The sequence below is a fragment of the Micromys minutus genome, assembly GCF_963924665.1.
Source record: "Micromys minutus genome assembly, chromosome: 32".
NCBI classification, from domain to species: Eukaryota; Metazoa; Chordata; class Mammalia; order Rodentia; family Muridae; genus Micromys; species Micromys minutus.
The window spans coordinates 8,085,473-8,099,768 of record NC_137967.1 but is presented as its reverse complement, the minus strand read 5'-3'; positions in this window follow the sequence as shown (position 1 = coordinate 8,099,768).

Here is a 14,296-nt window from a genome sequence, read left to right as displayed (position 1 = left end):
CTCCTCCTAGTCTCTACCTTCCTCTCCTCCATTTTCTCCATCCACCGCTCCACTCCTTCTCTTCAGAAAAGGGGAGGCTTCCCCTAAATATCAATTAGCCTTGGGATATCAAGTTGCAGTAAGACTAGACACATCTTCTATTTCTACTAGACCAGGCAGGCCAGTAAGGGAAAGGAATCCAAGGTAAGCAGCATTGTCAAGAGACAACGCCTGTTCCTGCTTTAAGAGTCCCACATGAAGACACAGGTACATAAATGTTACCTATGTGCAGAGGGCCTAGATCATCTAATGCATGCTCTCTGGTTATCAGGTTAGACTATAAGTCCCAATGGGTCCAGGTTAGTCGATTCTGTAGGGCTTTCTTGTGGTGCCCTTCTCCTCTGGCTCCTTTAATCCTTCCTCTTCCACAAGATACTCTGCTTTATGGTTGGCTGTGAATCTCTGCATCAGTTTTCATCAGTATCTGGGTAAAGCTTCTTCGATGACAGTTATGATAGCTTCCTGTCTGCAAGTATAGCAGAATGTCAGTAATAGTGTAGTTCTTGAGGCTTTAACTAGAGAAATGAGACAGCAAAAGGACATAAATGGGATAATGATTGGAAAGGAAGACATCTAAGTATTACTATTAACAGATGATAGGGCAGTATACATAAGTGACCCCAAACATTCTACAAGGGAACTTCTAGTATAAACACCTTCAGCAAAGTGGCTAGACACAAATTTAATCTAACAGAATCAGTAACCCTCTTATATATAGTGATAAACAGGCTAAGAAAGAAATTAGGAAAACAATACACTTCACAATAGCCACATATAATATAAAATATCTAGGTGTAACTCTAAGCAAGTTAAAGTAATAACAAGAACTTCAAATCTTGGAAGAAAGAAGATGAAGAAGATATAAGAAGTTCACAGAGTGGATTAACATAGTAGAAATGGCCAGCCTACCAAAAGCAACCTACAGATTCACTGTAATACCCATCAAAATCCCAACACAATTGTTTACAGACCTTAAAAGAGCAATACTCAACTTTATATGGACAAACAAACAAACAAACAAAAACCCCCAAATAGCTAAAGCAATCCTGTCCAATAAAGGATCTTCCACAGTTATTATCATCCTTGATTTCAAGCTGTACTAGAGAGAAATACTAATAAAAAATACATTGTACTGACATAAGGAACAGACAATGCAATCCAGTCAAAGAACCAGAAGTAAATTCACACACATATGGACATTTAGTGTTTGACAAGAAACCAAAACTCCACGATGGACAGAAGAACACATCTTTAACAAATCATGCTAGTCTGCTTGTAGAAGAATGCAAATAGATCCATATCCATCGCCCCGCACAAAACTTAAGTTCAAGTGAATCAAACATCTCAACATAAAAACAGATGCAGTAAATCGTATAGAATATGCTGTGGGGAATAGTGCGAAAGCATTGGCCCAGGAGACAAATTCTTGAACATTAATTACACAGGCTCTAAGACCAACAATTAAAAAAATGGGACCTCATGAAACCGGAAAGCTTCTATAAGACAAAGGACACTGGCAAAAAGCCAAAATGGCAGCCAACACAATGGGAAAGGATCTTCACCAACTCCATATGCGACATAGGGCTGAAATCCAAAATATATAAAGAGCTAAAGAAGTTAGTCGCCAACAAATCAAATAACCAAATTTTAAAAAATGGGATACAGATTTAATCAGAGAATTCTCAACAGGGAAATCACTAAGAGAAGCACTTAAAGAAATGTTTAACATCTTTATCCATCATGGAAATCCAAAGCATCTACTATTGTTGAGCTCTGTGATGTAACGTAGAATTTCGAATTTAGAGTCTTGAGCATACCCTTGGACTTGGAGTCCTAGTGACAATGTGACCTTGATAGAGTCCCTTTTCTTTCCTTGATCTCTGTTGTCCCTTCTGTAATGTCAGATCATTTGTGGTATGTGCTCCCTACAACAGCGTCTAAGAATGTTCTCCAAGGCTCTGTGACTAATTCCTATAATAACAAAATAACACTATTTTCAGTAATATGTATGAAACTAGAAATCATGTTAAGCAAAATAAACTAGAATCATAAAGGTTAATATTAGATGTTTTTTCTTATATGTGAAATCTAGAATGTATGTGTATATGTATAATGTATATACACACACAAACACACACACACACACAAAGAGAGAGATAGAGAGAGAGAGACAGAGAGACAGAGAGAGAGAGAGAGTCCTCTCCTATATTAACTATGCTTTCTACTTCAAAATAGATGCTCAAGACTCTGAATTCTGAAGCTTGGCATTTCTCACAAGTCGGATCTTCACTCTCTTACCAGCCCTACTTCTATTGTAAGAACAATGGCACTGGAGCCCAAACTTGGTCTACAGACCCCGGAGTTGGGACCACATCATGGGACTCCGCTGTCTGTTACATTAACTCTCCTGTTTTACTTGGGAACATGACCATCACTCATTGCTTCATATCCACACAGATGAGCCAAGGTCAATTATCCATCCTTCTCTAGGGGTCAGGTTCTCATATGTAGGAAGAGTCTGGAGTTGAAGAATCTAGGTTTAAATTGTACTTAGTCCTTGTACAATCTGCTTACTTGACCTCTCTGGGCCTCAGTTTCTGCATGTGTTCACCAGGAATGATTGTTATGTTTTATGTATGTATGTATATATGTATATGTGTATGTATGTATGTATGTGTATATACATATATATATATGCACATATATACCACATGCATACAAATGCCTTTTGAAGCCAGAGACATCAGATGTCCTACAACTGAAGTTAAAGACCATTGTGAGACACCTGCTGTTGAAAGGAGAAATGGAGCCCTGGCCCTCTGCAAGAGCTCTGTTAACTAGCGAACCATCTTTCCAGCCCTTGGACTGGGTTTAAGTACAATTATGTCGCAGATACCAAAGATTTGACTCATATTTCTCTAGATCTTCTTAGTATTTCTTCATCTACCTCCCAGACTAGAACCTATATCGTTATATTGAAAAGCCAACTTCAGATGTCTAGATCCTGTATTGTGTTCCATTGAAGTAAAAGGAGCCCAAGATGCCTGGAAAGCCACATTCCTCCCCCATCTACCATTCTGACCACCAGAGCCTGCCACCATGGGCTGAGTGTAGAGATGGGTTTGAACACAGGTTCCTCTTGATTTCATTTGAGCAGCTCTGTCATCTAAAACACTCTTCACAGTCACCCTTTGAAGATCTTAACTTGAGGCTGCCTCCGTGCTTACCAGCTTCTCAGCTCTACTCCCCACTTTCCTACTGGATGTTCTGGAGATAAGGCCCTATTCAATCACCCTCACAAACTGTCATCTTGGGACCCATGAAACCCAATCAAAGGCATGCCTGCCTACTGATTAGCAGAGTGCCCTAGGCAGCAGCGGTGCTCAAACAGAGATGATGACTAGTACTGTGGAGCTTGCCTGGCAACTGCTAGCACTCCATTAAGGGAAGCAGTACATAAAATCCCTTATAGCCACAGAGGCATGGCCACCCCCACCTCACCCAGGCTCTCTTCCTGGTGTTCAGAATGAACATGGCTAAAGACAGTGGACTTGATCCTCCTGGAAGTTGTCTCTGAGAGTACCATGGAAACCTCGTCACAAGGCCAACTGCAAGACCATAACCCCAGCTACCTTGCAACCTGTCCCTAAACACAGAATGCATACCCCATGACTGCTCTACACACGTACCCAGAATCCCCCCTGTCTGGTCCATACAAGGGCTCATTGAAGGGCTCAGCTATCACATTTATTTCTCTTTATGGTCCAATGGCATATAGGAAGAATGTGCAGGACATGGTGGGGATGGGGTTTGGCAGGGAAATGGGCAAAAAGTTAGGGACGATAGGAAGTCGGGAGCAAAGAAGATACTCCTGGGGCTTGGGAGAGTCAGATGGCCTTTGTTATATATGCCCTGAAATCCTAATGCCTAGCTGGGTGCAGGTGTCAGGTAGGTGGCAAGAAGCTAACTAGCTGGCTGTGCCCTTCCTGAGACCGTGGGGAAGTCGCACTGGCTCTGAAATTATGTGAGTAAGAATGTCACCAACCAGACAAAAGACAGCCGTGTGTATGTATATATATGTATATATGTATACGCACACACAAACACTCATAACTACAATCCTTTTATAGGTCAGAACATAGACTTCTATGGCCTGATACGAAATCTTGGTAGGATGTTTTGTCAGCCCAAGACCTAAGCAAAAACAAAACATGCATAATTCTGCAAGGAGGAGAAGGACTCCTCACTTCCTGTCCTTGGTGGGGTACAGAAAGGCTGTGGTATCTTGGGACGCTTCTCTCTCCTCCCATAATCCACAGGAAGACTTTTTGCTTTCACACATTAATGAACTCTATCCCCAAGGCTGTCACTTCCTGAGCTCCCAAGGCCCAGTAGGCTAACTCCAAGGCTGTAGCTCATTCTATAACCAAGCTTGGTTCAGGTTGATAGCTTTTTCTGAACTCTGGTGCCAAATGCCTAGGAAGCTTCTAAGAGGGACATTCGCAGAGATGTTCCCCTAATCCCTCAGGGGAGGTGAAGGCATCTTTGTTCTCTAACCACCATCCCCATAACCCATTAATCCATCTACCCACACACTTACCCCCTACCCACCCATCTATCCATCCACCCAACCATCCACTAACCTATCCACCCTCCAATCCATTGTTTGTATCTTTAATTTTTGTTTTCAAACCCTCTTTTAAATGATTGTTTTTAAATGCTTTAACCTTTCTTGTAGCCCATCAATCACCAGAGACAGTGGAAAAGAAAGGATACAGGGTAGAAGGGGAGGAGTTGACCTGTTTAGAAAGGTTCTTCGGAGTATCTCCCATCTGCTTTGACTGGAAATCCGGGGTTCAGTTCACAGGTTAACAGGCAGTGGCAGCTTGATCTACTCACAAACACTTGATGGATACACCAGTAGTTCAGTTTGGTAGAGTTGGGAGAGCAAGCAGGAAGGAACCAGGAGAGGTTCTTGGCTGTGCCTACCTCAGGGAAGGGAAGATCAGCAAAGACTCAAGACCCACAAGCTATTCTAAACGCCCATCACCTCCCTCAGTAGTTTGTAAATGCTCTTCCTCAGCTGTTGAGTGGCTGAGTGAAACGGTGCTGCCCAATGTCTAGGTAGGAAAGAAAAGGGACTTTCAGCATGAGACAAGCTCTCTGGGAGAAAAGTTAGACATGGGGAATTCGCTGCCAGTGGGACACAGAGTTGGTTGGATGTATGGGACTGAGAGAGAGAGATAAAGAACTAGCCACATGGTGGGTCATGGGCTAAGATAACAAGATTAAGTTAGATGACCCAGCTGGGAGGTAGTCCAAGCTAAAGGCCTATGCTATAATAAAAGTAACTTTTTGGGTTATTATTTACCACCAGTAGGTTCATAAAAGTCCTGCAATATTCAGTGCCGAATATGGGGCAGGAATCCAAGCTTAGGACACAAGAGTCAGCCTAGGGGCCTGAGAAAAGATCTGGACACAGGAACTGAATGTGGTTTTCTAGCAACCGTGGTTTCTCAGGCAGCTCTGAGCCATGACTATGCACCAAGCCTGTGGCCTAGCACTTGAGTGGGGCCATGAGCAAGTGGGTGGCAGAAACCACAGAGAAGATGAGAGCCAGAGCCCCGTGCTCAGCCTGGTGCTTCTGACAGACATCGGGGGTGGGATGGAAAAGCAGGGCTTCTGGGCTGAGAGAGGATCTCTGGGAGAAGAGTGGGAACAGAGGAGGGCGGGATTCGTCAGTGAGACTCAGAGGTGACTGGATATGAATATGTATGTACAGAGAGGGGTAAAGATCTGGCCGCTTGGTGGGACCTCATACCAGGTTTAGATGAGCTAGCTGAGAGTCTGCCCAGCTTTAGGACTAAGTGTCAATAAATATAAGTCCCCGAGTCATTATTTAGCAGCTGTCAGATCCAGAAAGCCCCAATATGATTTAGGGTCACCATACTTGCAGTGCCAAAGCATGGTTCAGCACCATAGCTACCAATGACCCCTCTGGCTCATCTCTCTGCCCCTTCTGTAATTTACTTATAACCCAAAATTACCTCTAGAGTCTGAATGTCTTCGTCTCAATTGGATTCATCTAACTAGTCCCGAATACAGCATTCTTTACATCACCTTGGGATCTGGCAAGAAGCATGCCACCACCCAAATGGTTTGGCTGAGCAGACTCCAGTTCCAGATGTTTTCAGCGATGGAGACATGGATAATTAAGTAAGCCACTGGATGGTCAGCTCTAGTAAAGGTGGCCATGATGGAAAAACATTAGCTGTCCAAAACTTTAGGGGATAAGGGAAGGAAAGAGTGTCTGATGGGTAAGAAACACAGATGGGTCACCGCTCTGTGGAACAGAAGTATAAAGGCCCAGATGAGAAATTCCCTGAGCTTTCTTTCCTGAGGTATGCTGGGGTGGGACTGGGGTGGGAGTGAGGTATTCTGGGGTGGGAGTGAGGTATTCTGGGATGGGAGTGAGGTATTCTGGGGATGGGAGTGAGGTATTCTGGGATGGGAGTGAGGTATGCTGTGGTGGGAGTGAGGTATTCTGGGATGGGAGTGAGGTATGCTGGGATGGGAGTGAGGTATGCTGGGGTGGGAGTCAGGTATTCTGGGGTGGGAGTCAGGTATTCTGGGGATGGGAGTGAGGTATTCTGGGATGGGAGTGAGGTATTCTGGGATGGGAGTGAGGTATGCTGGGATGGGAGTGAGGTATGCTGGGATGGGAGTGAGGTATGCTGGGATGGGAGTGAGGTATCCTGGGATGGGAGTGAGGTATGCTGGGGTGGGAGTGAGGTATGCTGGGGTAGGAGAGATGCACACTGAGGTGGGAGGATTTCACATTTACTTTCAGAATCCCGGTCTCCTCATCTGTAAAATTAGAATCTACAGAAATAGGCGGGGCTAAGGGTCAGGCATCCACAGCATGCAGCACGTAATGACTGGATCATATAGGCCTACTCCTGGAAGCGTTTGTGGTTCCCTTAAGCAGTGTTCCTTGGCTCCATGACAGATGCACCCTTGAGGGCATCCCAGCCCCAGTCTGTCCTCTGCAAGCTTCCATTCCTCAGTGCACTTCCTGAGACACTCTCCTCAGGAATCCCTTCCATAGTTTCAGTGATATCTGCTCCAAAGAACCACTGTATTCACGTGTTTTAAAGACTTTATGCCCTGGAGTCACAGGGTGGCTCCTGTCCTTCTAGAAAGTCAGGACGAATCTTCACTTCCTGAAAGCAGGAGAGTGACTGTCAAAAGCAAAAGCAAGAGAACAAAACCAAAACTCTCGCTGTCGATTCATTGCTGCACATTAAATGGAAAAGATAGTCAAAGTGCCAGAGCTACCAAACCTAATCTTTAAGAATAAATAGACGGAAATTAGCTCTGCGACTTAAGATCTTCACTGCTGTGCTGGTGAATTCTGCCTACTATATCGGAAGCTGATCAGATCGGTTTTCTAAGATCCCGTCAGAAAGCAGAAGCGGGTGGGACATCTTCCAGCTCATTTTTATAAGAATGGCATTTCCCTGATAACAGAATTATAAAACAGCATTTCAAGGAAGGAAGTTGCAGATTTCTCATGAGGAAAGGCATCGTTAACACAGTTTCAAAAAGCAATCTAGCAATATATTTTAAATGATAATAAAACATGTCTAGGATATTGGGACATAATAAGTTACAGGTACATATTTGGTGTAAAGACACTGTAGAAAACATGGCTATGGAACTTGAAATAAGCCAATAAGGCCATCCATAGGTACAGAAGTAAAGAATACCAGAAGAAAACCACTGAAAGTAACAAAGGCCTATGCAACCAGCACACATGTGAGCCTGTGCCCACTCACCCCCACACACACCAAACACACACAAACACCACATATACACTACCACACACACATACTACACACATCAAACACACAAGCACAACATACACACTACCACACATACTACACACACCAAACACACACATACAACCACACACACACACCAAACACACAAACACTACATACACACTACCACACACCAAACACACACACACATACCCACACGCACATACCACACACACCAAACACAACCACAAACACACTACCATATACACATATGACACATACCAAACACCACACACACACTATTATTATACAATATACCACACATACCAAACACACACAAATACCACACACACACACACACACACACACACACACACACACACTGCTAAGCAACACTACAGAAGGAAAGAACAGATAAAATGTCTAAGATAGTTGCTATTTTTCTATTTCTGGGGCTGGAACTCAGGTCCTTGCACATGTGAAGTAGGTGCTCTCCTGTGAGCCATTCCCTGGATCCTACTGAAGGTTTCTAGGCAGGTACTTTACCATCAAAACACATCCCTGCTCGTCACCGGAAGATTCCAGGCAGGGGCTCTACCACAGAGCTATAACTCCAGCACTCTCTTGATGTTTTATTGAACTCACTTTGTAGCCCAGACTGACCTTGAACTCTGGTCCTCCTACCTAAGTCTACCAAGTAGTTATTATCACAGGCTCTGCCACTGGGCCTAGCTTCTGAGACTGTTTTTATGTATCATTTTCTTCTGTGGTGTGCTGGCGTGTACAATACACCCCGTCATTATGGAAATCATGCCTAGTTACCTTCAAGGTTGAATTTCTTTGTTGGAAGACTGACTAGTGAAGAGAGAGAAAACAGAAAGAATCATAAACCTTCTCGTCTGTTTTCAGAAGTCAGTTTTTTTTTTTTTATTATCTCTCATTTTGATTCCAGCAATTACTGTGACTTAAGTGATTATACTTTTTCCCAGATGGAAGGTTTCTAGAATTAAAATTTCAGCGTAAAATCTTGCTAGCAAAATTGTTTAACGTAAGTTCTCTTGCTTCTGGCCCAGGCTGTAAACCGGCAACAGGACAACAAAACGAAACAAAACTTAACTAATGAAAAACAGACCTTTCAATGTCTGCCTGAAGATCTAGAGAATGGGTGCACCCTTGCCTGGGATCCTGGAGAGGTAGATGCGCAGATGGAGAAAATCACAAGGTGCTGGGCCAGAATGTAAGAAGGAACACCTTTGAATAGCCTCTGTCAGGAACAGAACATTTGCCATTGACCCATTGTTGAGAGCTCAGTTCAGACAAGTCAACACGCTCTGAGGGTCCGACATTTGTTTTAGCTTTATCCCCACAACATCCTCCTAGGTCTTGATAGTTAATACCAGAGTCACATCTCTGGTGCTTCTGGCTTTGAGAGGTTTTAAAAGGTGAGTTTTGAACTACACATGAACACCCTAACAAATTCTGCTTCCCATTGATTTTATTTTCTCCAGAACCAACCTTGGAAAATTAAGCGTGTTGGTGCATGCCTATAATTCCAACCCTTAACAGGCAGAGGGAAGAAAAGCTCAAGTTGAAGACCAGCCTGGAGTACTGAACAAAACCCTGTCTCAAGAAAACAGGGAAAAGGGTCCAGGGTTAGAGAGATGGCTCAGTGGTTAAGTCCACTGACTATTCTTGCAGCAGACCTAGGTTTGAATCCTAGCATCAACATGGTAGATTACAGACATCTGCAACTCCGTTCCAGAGGCTGTGATGTGTTCTAGATTTCACAAAAACAAGGCACACACAGTTTTACATTCACTGGTGACGGGAAAACATGGATGCACATGAATGAAAATGTTAAATAAATGAGAAATAAGGAAGAAAGAAAAGGGGGAAGGGAGGAAGAAGGAAGGGGGAGGGTCATGAGCCCCATATAGGAAAAGGGAAATACCGTACTCCTATCCCTTTAACAGCTCACAAAAAGGACAAGGAACATGTCTGGTCCTAACAGAACTCTCCTAGACCCCTGCAGCCTGATGGGTGGAGAAAACTTGGGAAGAGTTGATCAATGCAGTCTTTTAACACAGCTTCAGTAAAGAGGAGGAAATATACCCTTAGACAAAGAAGGCCCTTTATCATCTATGCAATTATGATATATTATTGTAAAAATGTAAGATAAATTACAACCTTACCAATGAACAGAAATCACACAATGTCTCTTTGGGGATCATGAGAGAATTAAGCTAGAAATCAATGACATAAAAGGGTTAACCTCCCCCTCCCAATAGTTAGAGATCTAACAACACATTGCAAGCAACACAGGGGCCAATAAAGAAATCTCAAGAGAAATTAAAACTATTTTGGACCAGAGAAAAAATAAAAATGCACTTTATTTTATGAAATTTGTGAGACGTAGCAAAAGCAGTGTTTAGAGGAAATTTATACCACTGAAGACAAGTACTAAAAAAAAAAGTTAAAAATCTGTTCACAATGATTTAAAATGTTCACCTTAGGGATCAAGGAAACAGGACAAAATTAAATCTAAAGCAAAGGAAAAAAAATTAAAAATGAGAGCAGAAATAATAAAAACAAAAAACAGAAAATAATGAAATAATGTAGAAAGAAATTCATTTAAACCAAAGCTTGAATTTATTTTTGTTTGATTTAAAGAATATTCTTTTTGTTTGTTTTTGTTCTTTTAGGCCAGGTGTCTTGGCCCAAGATTTCCTTCAACTTGCCATGTAAGTAAAACTGATTTTGAATTCCTAACCCTCTGGGTTCTACCTCCCAGGAAGGTGTTGTGGGATTACAGTGTCTGTAGAAGCCAGAAGGGAATGATAGATTGCTAGGACTGGAATTACAGGCAATTTTAAGTCACTTGTCATAGATTCTGGAAACTGAATTTGGGTCTTTTGATGAACAGAAAGTGTTCTTAACCACTGAGCCATTCCTAAAGGGTGGATTATTTTTCAAATGTAGATAAATTGAAAAACATCAAACTCAGCTAACTGGCAAGGAGAGCTAAGTCTCTAATTTCTAACATCAGAAAGGAGTAAGAAGGCAGTATTGCAGGCCTCATAATACAACCAAGATGATAAAGACTGTGCACAACTCCATGCCTATAGTTCTGATAACAGAAATTAACTGAACCTCAAAAACCAAACTGTATCCAAATTTACACATGAAAAAAGTAGAGTATTTGAATATGTTGGATCTATTTAAAAATTAGTGTCATAATTAATCTTCTGACACATAATTAATTTTCTACATGTCTTATTGACAAATGCTGTGTCTGTGAAATCTACAGAAAATGTAGACTTTTAGAATTTCTTTCAGCATATCAAAGCTGGGGGGAAAAAGCCATTTTAACTCATTCTCTCTGGTTACCATGAGTTAACACCACACTGGGTAAAGATCTAGCAAAGAAAGAGAAAATTTCAGTCTAGTATATCTCATGAACATAATAAGGAAATCTGCAACAATTTGATTAAAAACTTTACAAAAAGAATTATATACATGACCATGCACAGTTTAAATCTAAATATGCTACAGTTTTGACAATCAAAAGTATAATCCAGCACACCCAATGCAATATTTTTTTAAAAGCACACAATCTTATCAGCAGATTTAGAAAATGCAATGATGGCATGTAATGCCCATTTGTGGTTAAAAAATATTAGCTAATTGGGAATAGAAGGTAATGCCCTCAGCCTCATAAAGAACATTTGCAAAGAATCAACGAGATACTAGAAGATGTTTCTAAAATCAGGAGAAACAGGATTTTCTTCCTTCAGTACCTTCATACTAGAAGACTTCACTAAAGCAATACGTTAACTTTTTAAAAAGAAATGTGCAGACTGGGCAGGAAGAACTAAATCGCTCTCTAGTTGTAGATAAAATGTTGTTTCTAGAAAAAAATTAAAAAGAGCTGAGTAAAACTCATGGAAACTTTAAGAGATCATATCTCAGCATGAAGACACAAGCTAATGTGTGTTAAACCAACAGGGTTTTTAATATGCGAACAAGGAAATGTAAGAAGTTGAGATTTCAAATGTGACAGAGGCTAGAAAGATGGCTCAGCAGGAAAGAGGAGGCATTGTGTTTGCAGAGCACCCAAGTTCTGTTTTTAGTACTGTTTTATTTTTGTTTGTCTGTATTTCCCTGGACACCACAGAGAGTTCAGAAAAAAGATTCCTATAAACAGCAAACTAATCTTTGGTGAATAAAATGTGGCCAAGATAATGTTTTCAACCCGTGGTACTAGAATACATCCTCAGGCAAAGAGTGTAAAAAAGGAAGATGAGCCGACCCACAGACCTTCATTCTTCAGAAAAACTAGATTACAGACCTGACTATAAAATGCAAAACCATAAAGCTCGAAGATTAAATGTGAAAGATATCAATGAACTTGGATCTGGCGATTAATTTCTAGAAAAACAACTAATCAATGAAAGAGGATATGCTGGACTTCATGGAAGTAAAGAGCCACTTCTCTGTAAGATGTGGCAGAGAGGGAGAAACAGCCACAGCTTACATTCCTTGGGAGAAAATACTCACAAAAAAATAAAAATAAAAAAATAAAATGGAACTGAACAACCATGATGCCAAGGACTTTTAAAGCTCACTAAGAAAACTATAACTCATAAATCTCTTGAGCAGATAGATCATCCACAAAGACATACAAAGACTTGAACTAATCGGATAAAAATGCTATGTATGGCAAGAATTGAAAAATAGCCTGACATACGTACATCTACTAAATAAATAACAAGCAGTAACAAATGCTAGTAAGGATATGGGACAGCGGTGACACTCGGATCCTTGTTGGTGGAACACAAAATGGAACAGCCACTTTCCTCCCTCCTCCAATTTACTCCCTCTATCCCTCTCTCCCCTCCCTCCTCCAGCCCTCCCTCTCTTCCTTCTGTTCTTTCCTTTTTCCTTCCTTGCTTTCTTGCTAAACTCAATGCATGTTTACTGTGTGGACCAGTAATTATCTTCCTTGGTACTTACCCAAACGAGGCAAATATTCATACTGACTCAAAACCTTTGCACAAATATTTCCAGCTACCAAGACTTGAAGGGAACCATTATGACTTTCAGTATGTAAACGGAGACATAAAATATGGTGAGTCCACACCATGGAATATCACTCAGTGTTTGCCAAAAGGAAATGTAGTGGGAAAGCCCCATGACATAGACCAAGGCAATGGTTTGTGTTGTACAGGACCCAAAAATGCAGGCATAGAAATCATAATTCAAGCTGGTAAGATGGCCCCATAGGTAAGAAAAGTGACTACCACAGCTTGTCCTCTGATACACACGACATTGGCACACCAATGTCCCCCAAATCAAGATATAAATGCAAAAAAAAAATTCAAAATTAGAAAAATAAGATCAAATCAAGACAAAAAGCTCCTGATCAGTAGAGACAACTTCTGGGAAAGATATATTTAGAAACCATACATCTTTTCTAATAGCATGGCAATTCAGAAAAATTAGTTGCTATTTCTGTCTTTCATATGTTCTAGGGTGTACAAGTATTCACTTCTTACGTCTCCAAAATAATCTCAAAATTTATGGCATTTTAGATTTGGTGATATATGATGGTTCTTTGGCATCCATGTTGTCTTTTAAAAATTAACATTCATTATGGCATTTTTGAACAAAATGTGTTTTAATATTTCTTCTTCCCTCCATATCCCTAAACACTTGCTACCACTGATATTTTCTAGTAACTCCCACACAGTTCAAGGTATATATAGATTTGATTAGATATCAAGAAAGCAACAAATTATTAAAGATGGAGAAAGGTCAAATAGAAACTTCCCAGATGAACATATACAACTGGAAAGCAGGTGCATGTAAGATATTCCCCATATCTAAACCATCATGAAAATGAAAATTAAACTCACAATGCTATATAACTTAATTCTTGAGAGGATAGCATTATCAGTAAGAAAAATGTGTTTGGAATATACTCTAGTTTACTTCCCATTTCTGTACTAAAAACTCTGACCCAAAACAACTCAGGGTAGAAAAGGGTTTATTTGGCTTATACATTTCATCACAGTCCATCACTGAGGGAAGTCAAGGAAGGAAGCCAAGCAGGACAGGAACCTGGAGTGGGAACTGAAGAAGAGGCCATGGGGAAAAATGGCTTACTGATAATTCATGATAATTACATGATAATTCATGCCCTTTTCTGCTTTCTTTTCTACACAACCTAAAATCACTTTTTAGTGGGCAGAGTCATACCAAGTACAGTGTGCTGGGCTCTTCCATATCAATCATTAATCAAGAAAACACCCCAAAGATTTACCCACAGGTCAATCTGATGGAGGCATTTCTCTGTTGACATTTTTTGGTCCAGCAAGACTTAGCTTGTATCAAGTTGATAAAACATTGACCAGGAGAGGAAGATACAGAATAAA